The sequence below is a fragment of the Sparus aurata genome, chromosome 16, assembly GCF_900880675.1.
Source record: "Sparus aurata chromosome 16, fSpaAur1.1, whole genome shotgun sequence".
Classification (NCBI taxonomy): Eukaryota; Metazoa; Chordata; class Actinopteri; order Spariformes; family Sparidae; genus Sparus; species Sparus aurata.
In genome coordinates, this window is record NC_044202.1 from 8,452,995 (window position 1) to 8,465,663 (window position 12,669).

General features: G+C 45.0%; 1 protein-coding gene across 2 annotated transcripts in view; it reads left to right on the top strand.

Moving 5' to 3' along the window:
* The first annotated feature begins 10,331 nt into the window (after positions 1-10,331).
* Positions 10,332-12,669, top strand: part of slc7a14a (solute carrier family 7 member 14a) — a 28,452-nt gene continuing 26,114 nt past the window's right edge. Inside the window, exon 1 of one of the 2 annotated variants that reach the window (XM_030443268.1) lies at positions 10,332-10,593. The gene's annotated coding sequence lies outside the window, so the exon portion shown is untranslated. Of the gene's footprint in view, positions 10,594-10,626; positions 10,854-12,669 lie in introns of those variants that run through there. The other variant, XM_030443269.1, reaches the window with a different exon arrangement.

Below are 12,669 nucleotides of genomic sequence, written 5' to 3' on the forward strand. Positions count from 1 at the left end.
TTTCCCAAAAAGATAGAAAGTTGTTCAACAACCCGACATCACAGATACTGACACTCTGAGAGTATCTTTTTACTCATGTTCCCAGGAGCGGAGCTTTCCAAATGCATAATAAAGCGACGAGACAAAACAAACTCAAGTGTTAATTAACTGGGAAGACGTGATTCGAGAGCGAGCGGAGACAATTTGATATGTGCACGATTCAGGAATTATGGTGATAAAAAAAACAGTATTTTTTTTTTGCGTGCCCCATTTTCTCCAGCTGTTTTTCTTACATTCCAAGTGCTTTAGGTCGTGATCAAGGACGCGCTCTGACACTGGAAAGCAGCGTGATGTTGTGGAATGAGGGCTCTAACAGGATGACACTTCACCTCCAAGAAAAATGCACTAAATGATGTTTTGATCACGATTCTGTGCTCGCTGGCTCCCGGAGCTTAATTCTCCTCTCACAAATCTGCCTTTGCTGTTGCATTAGACTGTATCGGCTCATTAACTGGCAACTCAATGCATGCTATTGTTGGTATCCGTGCTCTAGTTAGTTGCAATCTAAATGTTAGGCCCGTCTATCGGCGCCTTTTATGAAACTCCATCTTCTGCACCAGGCCACTTAGTCTCGCGAAAAGAAAATATCGGATAAAATCACGTTTATATCCTTCTGTTGCAGCGCTGGATGTGGAGCCTTTCAGGTGTTTGTCTCTATTCTAGTTTAAAGAGAAAGAGGAAAAATTCCGCTCTGATGGCTTTAACGGCGTAAGTGACAAAACAAGTTCCAAGGCCAGGAGCACTTCTGATACACAGTCAAAGAACTGAGTGCGTAGAAGGAGAAAGAGGGAGAAAGAAATCCAACTTTGATGGATTTTTTCTTTAGCTCGCCTGTAGATCACTGAGCTGCCAAGTCATCAGTCACTTTGTCTCGATGACTGAAGTAAAGGGGGGAGGGGGAGAAATGACGACGGGATGTTTCAAAAGGTAAGGCATGGCAGCAGCTGAGACTCCGCATCATTCACTTTTACTTCATCATATTTTAATATAAAATTGCCCGCATCGTTATATGTGTGTGCGCGCCACCGTGCGTGGGTTTAATATATTACCTCTATAAAACTCATAGCTACCCTTAGGCTAGCAAAAAAAAAAAGAAAGAAAAAAAGTTAATTATCTCAGTTTTAGGATGGCTCTGTCAGGGACTCGCTGATGAATAGAACAGGTGTTTAACGATTAGCACTGATGAGTGTGTTTAACGGACGTGTTTGGTTTGCTTCAAGTTTAGAGAAACCTAAGCTGCTGTCCCTTTGTTGTTGAATCGGTGGAGGGCGATATGCACATCTATGTAGCAAACAAGAGACACACGCATTTGAGAAACACAGATGAAGTCACGAATGTGCATACAGATACATTTGCCTTGTCCGGCTGTTATTATATATTAGTTTCTATGCTAAAACCAAATGCACAAACTTTGATGGAAGATGTATTTTTAGCCTGGGCTGGCTGGGTTGGGCGGGACTACAGTCTAGTGTAATCTATCAATTCATTCCGGCCCTGTATGGCCACAAAAGTTATATTATACTTCCAAAATAATATTTAAATACCAGATAACAGGCCGAGACCCACACATCTGTCAATGATCTGTCAGTTCAAGCTCAACAAAGAGAACATTCAACAGGTAGCAAGAAAGGGGGTCATCAGTGTTCAATGAGCAAGTTTGATTTTTGCTGACAAGAAAGATATATGAAGTCTTTCCACCCCCCTTGTGGTAAAAATCAAATGCTAATGCAGGTATAAGATATGTGTTATTTTAACCCCTCACCCTCACCGAAGCACTGGCACCACCGTGCTTTCTTTCTTAACTTGACCTGCGGGGGGAAATGCAAACACATGTTCTATAGGCACACACACACACACACGCCGAGAGTAAATCCAGCAGTCGTGCCTCCCCGACAGGATATGAGACACGGGCTCACATCCTGCATGCTCAGATGCACACGCAAATTGCATCTCTATTCCATGCAGGTTATGAAACCGACTATTATAAACTGACTAGGCAGATACGGTGGTGCTGACCCGCCGCTGGCTGAGGCGAGAGATGACAGAGGACTATGGTCTAAGAAATAAATCTCATTGTTTTTACAGAGGAATTTCAAGGGGCATTGCGTCAAGAAAAAAAACACACAGAACTGTCCTTTGTTCAGTTTTTTCGGCTCCATCAAGACTAAACATTGGACTTTCCTCACAGTCCAGTTGGCGTTAGATCAAATATTGGAGGAATATAGGGGTTGGTTCGGGGAATATTTGTGCGCTGTGCAACCAAAACAAATGAGCTAAAAGGGCGACAAAGTGACCGCCTACAGCTGCAAATTTGCCTTTGAGACTTTGACATTACGAAAAATGCCTTTCACATGCATGAACTCATTTGGTTTATTGTTAAAATAAAAAATGAATGATAAATGGAGCTTTAACAACAACACACTCTAACTCCTACACACACACACATATATATATATATGTATATATATAATAAATGTGATGGAAGATGTATTTTAAGCCTGTGCAGAGGGCAAAATCAAAGAAGTTAGCACTGAAAAAAGTTCAAATGTTAGCAAGTCAAGGGAATTGACATACAAAGCATCTTAATTAAATACGATATATATATAGATAGTCAATGTTGGTGCAGGTTTATAGATGTGTTTGTGTGTACACATGTTGGACTCAGAGGACATTATGTCATCACCCTGGGTAAACAGTGAGTGAGTCACGGCTGGCCTTGGGTGGATTTCATTAACTGGCGGACAGTGTCTATCTTTATCTCGGCAATCTGAAAAGGCACAGCACAAGAGGGATGAGCGGAAGGAGACCTAATGATGATGTTGACTATAACGACCTGGCAACTGAAAGTTGTGCAGACGGAGTAATAAAGAAATTAGGAAAAAAAGGGTGAAAGAGGGAGCGTTTAGATCAAGATGGGCTGGCATCACCTCTCTTTTTTTTTGGTCTGCATTTTCATATAGCAGAGCTCAGCCCCTCCCCTCCACTTTCCATCTCCATGGTGATCTGGATGTGTGTGTGTGTGTGTGTGTGTGTGTGTGTGTGTGTGTGTGTTAGGAGAGAGAGAGAGGGAGAGAGAGAGAGAGAGAGAGAGAGAGAGCAATATTGAGGGAAAATATTAAGGGAGAGAAAAAATGAGTACATGAGAGCAGAATGGTCAATTTCCCAAAAGGCAGAGGTGGTAAATCACTGTTTCCCCTCTCTGACTGAGCTCCTCGGCTGCAGCTTACAGAAATGACTGCAGTGGATACACACATTATCACACACACACACATACATACTGAACCCCCCGCTGCAGTTTCATTTAATTACAGCGAGCTCTTCACAAATATTAAAACGTCTTTCCCTGACATAAAAATCATTTCCCCCCTCATTTTCTCATTTGTTTCCCTTGTTCGCTTTCTTTTCCTGTCTAGCTGTGGGAGCAAAAGCGTCACCACTCATATCTGCGATAAGCTGGCTGTAAATTAATTACTGTGTTGCGAAGAAGACCAGATTTAGCGCAATGCTTGACGGTGCATGGATAAAACATGCACTGCACACGTAGAAACACGGATACATGTGCTTGTATGTGCGCAGGCGGCCGGAAAACACAGTCAAGCTGGGATGCAAATGAGTGATTGATTGAATCTGGAATTGTTTCTTGAACCTTACTGCATGTCATCTCGCCATATCTGTTTCTGTAGAGCTGTTTCTCTGTTTGTGTGAGCTGGAGCGCAGAAATTATGTGTTACGCGACATGAACCCTCAGGTCCTCGTGACTAAATGATGTATGTTGTCAGTGCATTCGAACAGTTTCTTAACCACTGCGACCACGCGAAAGATGTTTCTTATTGGAACTTGTCACACTTTGTAGACCCGCTCATAGAAATGCTTCTCTTTTCCACAGAGCACACACATGAATTGTTTTAATAAGGACCAATGCTTTCAGTTCTCCACCCAATAAATGTTAGCGTAAGTTTCTGCAAAACCCCCACCAAGTTTAATCTTCTTTAGGCTCAATTTTCTTGAGCTGGGGCTTCATCAAGGTATGGTTAATAGTGTATCTCTCTCTCTCTCTCTCTCTCTCACTCTCTCTCTCTCTCTCACACACACACACTTCATATTCATGTAAATCCGATAATTACCATTAATTGATTGTAACCGATACAATAATCAAATCAATCAAATCCGAGTGCTCCTCCCATGATGCCTGACACACTTACACACACACACCTGCGCGTATCTTCAAGTCCAACTCACACACATTCGCATACTCATACGCATGGTTACCATGGTTACCCCCCCGCCACCCCTCTTCCGGGCGCTTTGTGGATGTCTGTGGTATCGCGGATCATCTACATTTCAGGATGTTGAAGCCAATTAGACTGAACCTGACCTCACACCATATTAGCTGAGTCACTTTAATGACTCGCTGATGGAACCCGGTCTGAAACGAAAGTTCAAGAGAAAAAAACCAGGCCGATCTTCTCACCTCTTACAAAAGTGACTTCACGGAGATACAAGTTCTTTCCCTCCGGCAGCTGTGAACTCATTTTTAGAAATTCACACACGCACACTCCTTTCCTCTGTCTGAGCTGCATTTGAAGCTGAAGACCCCGAGTATGAGAATAGATCTGAGATATCTTCATTTGGGAAATGCTCAAAGAACATCGACAGTGTGTGTGTGTGTGTGTGTGTGAGAGAGAGAGAGAGAGAGATGGAGATGGAGAATGATGAGGAGACGGCTAAAGGGAAGTGAGAGGAATGTGAAACAGGGTAGCTGTGTATGGAACACCGGTTCATCCAGTGCAGATACTGCAGTAGATATTTTCAGCTGCGTGTAGTGCGTACAGTACCAGTGTGTGTGTGTGTATTTGCATGTGTGCGCTTGTTCTTGCAGAGATAGATCCTCATTCTGCTCATCAACTCTTTCCATTAACCGGAATAAAAACAAAGAAATTAAGAGAGGTAGAGATGCTCCAAAATGCAAGTTAGCTCATGTTGTTGCCTCCGCGTCACGTTCCACTCCCAAATCTCCCTCCATCCCTCACTCCTTCCTCCGCCTTTCTAACATTTTAAGGTGTGAACAGGCTCGGTCGTTTCCTTACGGCTGAGTTATGCCTATGCGGGGAGACATTCGTCAAACTAAAATGCGCTGCTGGAGCCCGGCTCGCCTGCTCCTCCGGTGGAAGCACAGTGTGCTGTTAATCACCTCTGAAAGAAATGCTCCCCATATAAACACACTCATACACACACAATTACACAGACACACAGATACCGATCAATACTTTTCCACGGCTCTAAATCTAAAATGCACACACACACACACACACACACACACCATTAGGCTGGTTTGGTCCAGCTGCACAGAGCTGTTTGTCTGCTCCTGCTGTGCTCCAGAAGCTGTTTATTGGACCAGTTTTGAGTGTGGGCCTAGGGTGTGTGTGTGTGTGTGTGTGTGTGTGTGTGTGTGTGTGTGTGTGTGTGTGTGTGTGCGTCTGCGCCCAAGCACCGATGGAGGCCGCCGCTAATGACCCCATCCTCGGAGCGAACACCTGTGGGAACAGCCGACCTCAAAAGATCTGCGGAGGATCATGCGATGAGAACCCACCACGCCTCAAAGAGACTCCAGAAAGCATCATTAACTCGCAGCGCTGCCAATTAGCAGTGTGAGCCTCTCAGGGTTCTCAAACCAAGTCTGTGTCAAATTGTGTTCGCATGGGCTTAACAAGGTTTGTTTTCGCTTGTTTGGGAGTCAATTGAGAGGAGGTGGACTGGCAGCACAGCGCAGTGAGGAGAAAACCAAGCAAGAGGCATCTTGGGATAGATTCTAGTGGCAGAATGTTTGCTATTCAGCATAATCTAAAGCTTACCCTGGGTTTTTATGTTCATGCATTTCTTTGCTTTCTTGCAAATGGTTCCTACAAGGAGTTATGGTTACTAAACAGTCTCAATCTTTAATATGAATGCTTCTGTATGACTAACTTAAGCAAAAAAAGGCCATCAGAGAGAAGATACGCTACTTCTATATCATCATTTATGTTTATTAACTAATCGCAATGGATTCTGCAAACATCTGTGTTTAAAACATAGTTAAAAATAGTATTGAAGATATGTTACAGCATAAATGTGCACATCAGCCAGATCAGGTTCTCTAGGCATCCACAGGGGGCGCCAGACTCCTATGGACATAGCTGCTTTAAATAAGAAAATCAATACCACTCTCAAGTGCTTTGTACATGGAACTGTAGGCGGGAGGTGATTAGCTTAGCTTAGCATAAAGACAAGAACCAGGGGGGAAACAGCTAGCAAGTAAAAAAACAAACAAACAAACAAACACTTGCAAGTACAAAAGCTTATTAACAGAGATGTGGACTTGAGTCACCGCGGCTTGGATTTGAGTCAACTCAAGTCACTGTTCTGTTGTGACGATGTGTACCTTGACTCAGGACTTAAATGACTCATATCTTTGCGAGGGGAAGGGACTTGGCTTGCCTGGACTACGGACTCAACTTGACTTGACCTGCCCACGAAAAAAAATATTTGAGACCCTGACAAAAGACTTGTCTGCTCGTTAAGGTTTAGTTGTATCTTTTTTGTTTAATAGGAGATTTACAACTACAAGCTTACAGGAAGTTGTGTGCTGTAACTTCCTGGCTCCAAACATACATGAAAGTGGCATCGATCTTCTCATGTCTGTGCAAGAAAGGGAACAAGGTTACATGTCTCAAAAAGGTAAATGTTCCTTTGAAGACTCCCAAAAAGTAGTTCTACAGCCAATTACATGGAGTGACATTGGTCTTGTGACGTTTTTGTCAATATAATGTGGAAAAATAATGTATCTTCAGTGTATGAAGAGTAACACCTAAAATACCCCAGTCTTAACCGATTTCCATCAGCTCATCAAGATGAACTTTATTCTGTTCTCCGTGGACTTCTTAGGCTTGTGAAACAGCTGTTAGATAATGGCACTTTACCTTTCAACACAAATAAATAAAACAAGAATTCCTCAAGGGCGCTTTAGAGCTCCTCCCGGCAGCCGTCTAAGATGTTGGGGGGGAAAGCTACTTTGTTTCGCTGCAGGATGAGAGATTGAGTTCATCTAAAGGTATCATGTTTTCCAAATCAGCTCCTGCAGAGTGAAGACGAGGAGAAGGACTCCATGAAAAGACGGGACTGCAGAACACAGTTTGTCTGTGCTGCCCTCTTTATACCCCTCGTTTCTTTCCTCTTTTATTGTCCCGCTCTCATCTTTCTCTGAACTCGTCACCCTCCCGTTTCTCTCCCTTCTTCTTATTATCTGGCCTTTGCTCTCCTTCTCTGTCTTTCTTCCTTCTCACTTGTCCTTCCTCCATCCTCCTCTTCCCCCCCATCCCCAGATGTGGCGGAGGGAGTGGCAGGGAGGGAGGCAGGCTACTTCTGGAGGCCGTGCTGAATAATACATGGCCGTTAGAGCCGGGGAGCCGATGGAGGCTGACGTGGATGGAGGAGAGACTGTTGAGCTGGATATAGAGTTTTCATAGCGTGTGAATATGGAGCATCTATTATGTTGAGATATGAGCGAGGCGGGTTAGTTACGGAGGGGAAATCTGAGAATCAATAAATCTGTTTGATTCACACACGCAGATGGAAAAGTGTGGCGGCACATCTTTATTTTTAGATACAAATGTTCCTGAGCGCAGACACATCCGTCAACACCTAACAGGCGGCGCGTTGTGTTAACGGTTAAACCTCATTTAGTTTCATTCGCCACACTCGAATCTGACATATAAAGTGTGTGTCCGTGCATGTGTCCGCTCCCGCAGGTTCAGATCCGACAGACACGCCGGGTCACTCCTGCCCCGTGGCCCGGTGACCTCATCAAACAGTGCTGAATTATGGGTAGTGGCACTTTGGTCTCACAGCCGTCTCTCATGCTCAGGGCACAGCGATAGTGAGTCATCCCTCGTCCACACACACACACACACACTCACACACACACACTCACAGAAAAACTCCCACATTCACACAGCAGCTGGACTGCAGGGCAGCTGACATTTAGCGGTGGAGGAGAGAGCCTCGAGTGCGGGCTGGAAAAAACAACAACAGGGCCGCAGCCATGATGGTATCAAACATGTCAGCGTAGCGCGGCGTGGAAGCACAGCGAGCAGCACATAGATAAACTTGTATTTTACAGAGCACAAACTGTACTCGCTTGTTGTTCTGCCCTGTTTCATTGCCCGGCGCATTGACTTTACGACGATCACAGTGGCCTATTTACGGCTCGAAATTTGTGGTAATTATTTTGAAACAACTGGGCCCTTAACTTCAGACCGAGGTACAGAAAGCAGCATTCTCATTTCGACCCAGCGGGTGTTGATTTTGCTGACTGAAATGACAACTGTCACTTGGACATGTTATTACGCTATGCAGGGTCAAGTCAAGGTGAAGTCTGAACAAATGAGTCTTGAGGCTTTTGAAAGAAGATGGCGAGTGATTCTGCTGTCCTGACATTGGTTGGGAGTTCGTTCCACCAATGAGGCGCCAGAACAGAGAAGATCTGCGACTTCCCTGAGCGACCTTTCTTTGCTCTCAGCGATGGCGTAGCCAGCCCGCCAGCAGATGTAATAGAGCGACGTGGGGTGCACGGTCTGACAAATGTTTGGAGGTAGATGGTTGCAGCACCATTTCCGCATGTGGAGAACAAAAGCTCGCTAAGCTACGACTGGATGATCTCTGTTCGAGGACGGGAGCTAGGAAACTGTTAGCTCCTTTAATGTGATTCTTCTTTCGCCTCATTTTGCGAGAGATGTTGTAATGTAGCCTCAGCCTGCTGCATTTTTATTCTCTTCATTTCTCAAGATGACTGCCACGAGCTAGCGTGTATTAGTGCAGTAAACATGTGAAAGCAGGAGGCTGGATTAGATCAAAAAAACGTCTCTGAATCGTCAGAGGGTGAGCTTGTGGCTGAGACCTCGCTTTGTAACCTTTCTCTGCTCGAGTCTATCAGTGTGAAATAGGCTTCTGCTGTGATGGATGAAGCAGTAACTCCAAAACAAATCACACACATATGTGAGAGGCCTTATTCCAGCTCCTCTGGGTGGGTTTGCTTTATTTACTGCTAATGTGGATTAATGTTGCAGATGCAGACACACACACACATCCTCTCTCGCTGTCTGTCACACAATGCAGCTGACATAAATAGGCTATCTATGGCAAATTACATGGCCGTCTGATAAATATTTGATCCGAGACCAGCACAGACTTAATAATTTAGCAACAGGCCTTTACACAAATCTCACTGCCTCTGCCTTTTGAAATGAATGGAAGATGGTTTGGATGCAACATTAAACGTCTGTGTTGTCGTCTTTTCCCCTTTAGAAAAATCTCCAATAGGTGTCTGTCCGACGTCATTATATTTGACAGACGTGCCCTGTGTGACCTTTACCACCCACTATGAACCCGTTATAGGATGATTTGCTGCTGTCGCACTGCTGCAATTGCTGAGGGAAATTACACGGTCAGGTGGGAGAATCGGAGAATCGCGCTTCAAGGGGAATATTGAAAGAGAAAACCGTGGTCCATCGTTGGCCTTAGACAGTGCATGAAGAGAAATGTTTAATATTCTGCAGTTTGTAAAAGACTTACATTATTAAATAAACTAAATTAGACTGTTTAACTGTGCTTATTGGTTACATTTCTTCAATTCTACAAGCTACCTGCACAGCTAACTGAGCTAACACGCTAACAGTAGTTACAGTGATGGAGATATAAAACCAATGCAGTTTGCAGATGTTAGCTGTTATTCTGGTGATATGTGGACCGTACCTGTTGGGAATATGAATTCAAGGTCAATTCTTACATACTGCACCTTTAAGAACCTGACAATTCTATTTGCTTATTAAAGGGGCACTGTTTGATGCCGGAAAGGTGGCAGGGTCCACCAAATGTGAAGAAAGTAAAATTAAATCGTTTGTTTGTTTAGGCATAAAAAATAACGATCTTTACCTTCTGATCAAAAGTCCGTCCCAAAAAAACGCGTGGTGTTCCTTTAAATTTAGATTTTGATTGTTTCTGGCAAGAAAGTATTGTTGTTGAAAATTGTTGTTTTTTTGTGGCTTGTTTGTGGATAATACCTTTGCATTAAAACAGTGACACAGGGGCGTAATAAAATACTATAAATTGCTGGGGTATTGTGGACATATTGTGGTGATAATCCTTGTGTCATGGTTGGATCAGTGTAAGTCACTGGGGGGGAGGGGAGGATGAGGGGAGGGCTGAACCGACGACGTCCGCTCCGCTCCGTGTCGGTTCGGGGTGGCGGGGGGGGGGGGGGGGCTGACCAGGAAACAAACCGGATGAATAATACACCGTGTCGGCGGTCACATGTTGTGCAGCGGGCTCCTGAATGATTTAAAGCCTTTTTACATCATCAGCCTCACCCTCCCAACCTCCATCTCCTCCCCTCTCCTCCTCCTCCTCCTCCTCCCCTACCGCTGATGCACCGCGCAGCCCGGAGATGCTGCTGCTGATGCTGGCGAGCCGCGACTGCAGCATCCGACATGGGCATCCTTTAATCCGGGCCGTGCCACACAAGTGAGTGTATTTTCCACCACTTTTTCTTCGCTCTCTCTCTTTCTCTCTCTCTCTCTCAACCTCTTCGTTATCTCTTAACTAGACCATCTCAACCCCCGAGTGTCTCCCACCTCACTCCTCACACCTCCTCCTTCTTCCCTATTTTTTGTTGTTGTCTTCCTTTGTGCAGTTTTTTTCCCCCTCTCTCTCTCTCTCTCTCCATGAGCGATGGCGCATAACGCGGCGGAGACGGCGCGTCCTGGCACAGAGGCGATGTTTGGGTGAGAAATGTCGTGGAAAAACGCTTTTTTTTTTTTTCTTCCCCTCTGTCTTGCGTGTGCACCTCGGCGATTAACACCTAAAAAGAGAGACGGGAGGAGAGAGTGTTTTATTTTAGGGCGGGTGTCGCTTCTCCCACCGGACTAGAGCTGCAGCAGGGTGCGTTTGGAGTCCTTACAGGAAGAGGCAGAGAGAGGGAGAGAGAGAGAGGGAGAGAGAGGGTGGGACGTTTGATTAAGTGTTTTTTTTTTTTCTTTTTACAGGTGAGAACATGTAGTTATTGATTGTTGTGGACTGTGTCTAGGTGTGTCAGGGGAGGTGGGAGAGGAGCGGGAGGTGGTGTAGGGGGGAAAGTTGTTGTTGTCTTTAGGGAAGAGGAGGAAAAATGCCGGGATAGTGTTAGTGAGGTATTGGGTTTTTTGGCTGCTGTCGGTTCTGATGCTGCTGGGCAATCGTATAGGTTTAAAATAAGCTGTTTGCATGGAGAAAGGTCTGTCTCTATCTATCTGTCCATCTATGTAGGCATTGTTCTTTGCTGCTGGATGCATGTGTGTGTTTGTGTGTGTCTACATGAGGACAAGAGCACTCAGACACTGAAAGCCTCAAGCTGTGGAACTGGGCTAATCCCTAATGACATGGCCACATCTCTCTCTCTTTCTCCCCCCTCTCCCTCTCTCTCCCCCTCTATCTGCCATAAGGTCTAGTCCCCTTTTCTTTTTTTATATTTCTCCCTCCTCCCTCTTTCTTTCCTTGCGATGACGTGCTGTCCGTGGTGCTGAAAACAGTCATCAGCGGGTCGAGCTTTGCTAATATGGCCCGGGCTTGACGGCCCCCTGTCAGTGCTCAACAGGTGCCTATTACTTACTATAAAGAGAAAGAGAAAGAGAGAGAGCTTGGTTTCAGCTTTCATTCAATGGCTGTTTCAGATGGAGGGCTGCGCTTGAAAGTGGCAGGCTCGCAAGGCAGAAATCGATCGCGTTTGGATCCTCGATAGGATGAAATCGAAGTGGGTGACGCTGAAATTCAGGAAGTAACAAACAAGGAAGGAATTTTGAGAGGTGTTTCTGTATTAACCACTCGGGGAAACTGTCCTGATGTGGGCTTCAAGAAGGCCTTAGGTTCAATTCCAATCAAATCAAGCCCCGATGATCCAGTCATCCAGCGTAGTTCGATAAAAAAAAACTGTGAAAGGCGGTGATGGGAAAAGTCGAAAAAAAACAACAACAATAGGAACCTCATGATTACGTAACCGACCAATTCGGCAACTGCAGTGTGATTTCCTGCATTTCCCTCACACACACACACACAGACACCCGGAGGCCCCAACAAGACATCCAGGCCTCACATCAGGACTCTGAGTCACATGTAGGGGCCACACCACCACAGGAGCAGCCTGAGGCGCAGCCACCGATTGCACCTCGTTCCTTTTTTCGGCTTGTTTTTTGTTACACATTTGCTGAATATATTAACGGCGCAGAGGTGTTGTTTTCTGTTATTCGGTGTCAGGTAGAGATATTCAATTAATGGCAGAGAAGACAGTTTTTTTTGGGGGGAAAGCATGTTGAATAAGTGGAAAGATAAGTCAGATGTGTGAACTGTGTGAAAGCTCGCACACTTTTAATGAAAGCACCGGTTATATCAAGCAACAGATACTTGGCATGAGTTCAGATGCGTTTGCTACGATTGCCAGTGTTACAGCTCAGTGTTTGAAGACTTGGCATAATGTAGTTCGCTCTTAAAGCCTGCCATTGTAACTTTTACTGAACAGCAGTCATTTTGTCTACTAGTAGCAACCACAGAGCAATGACAAACGCTAAA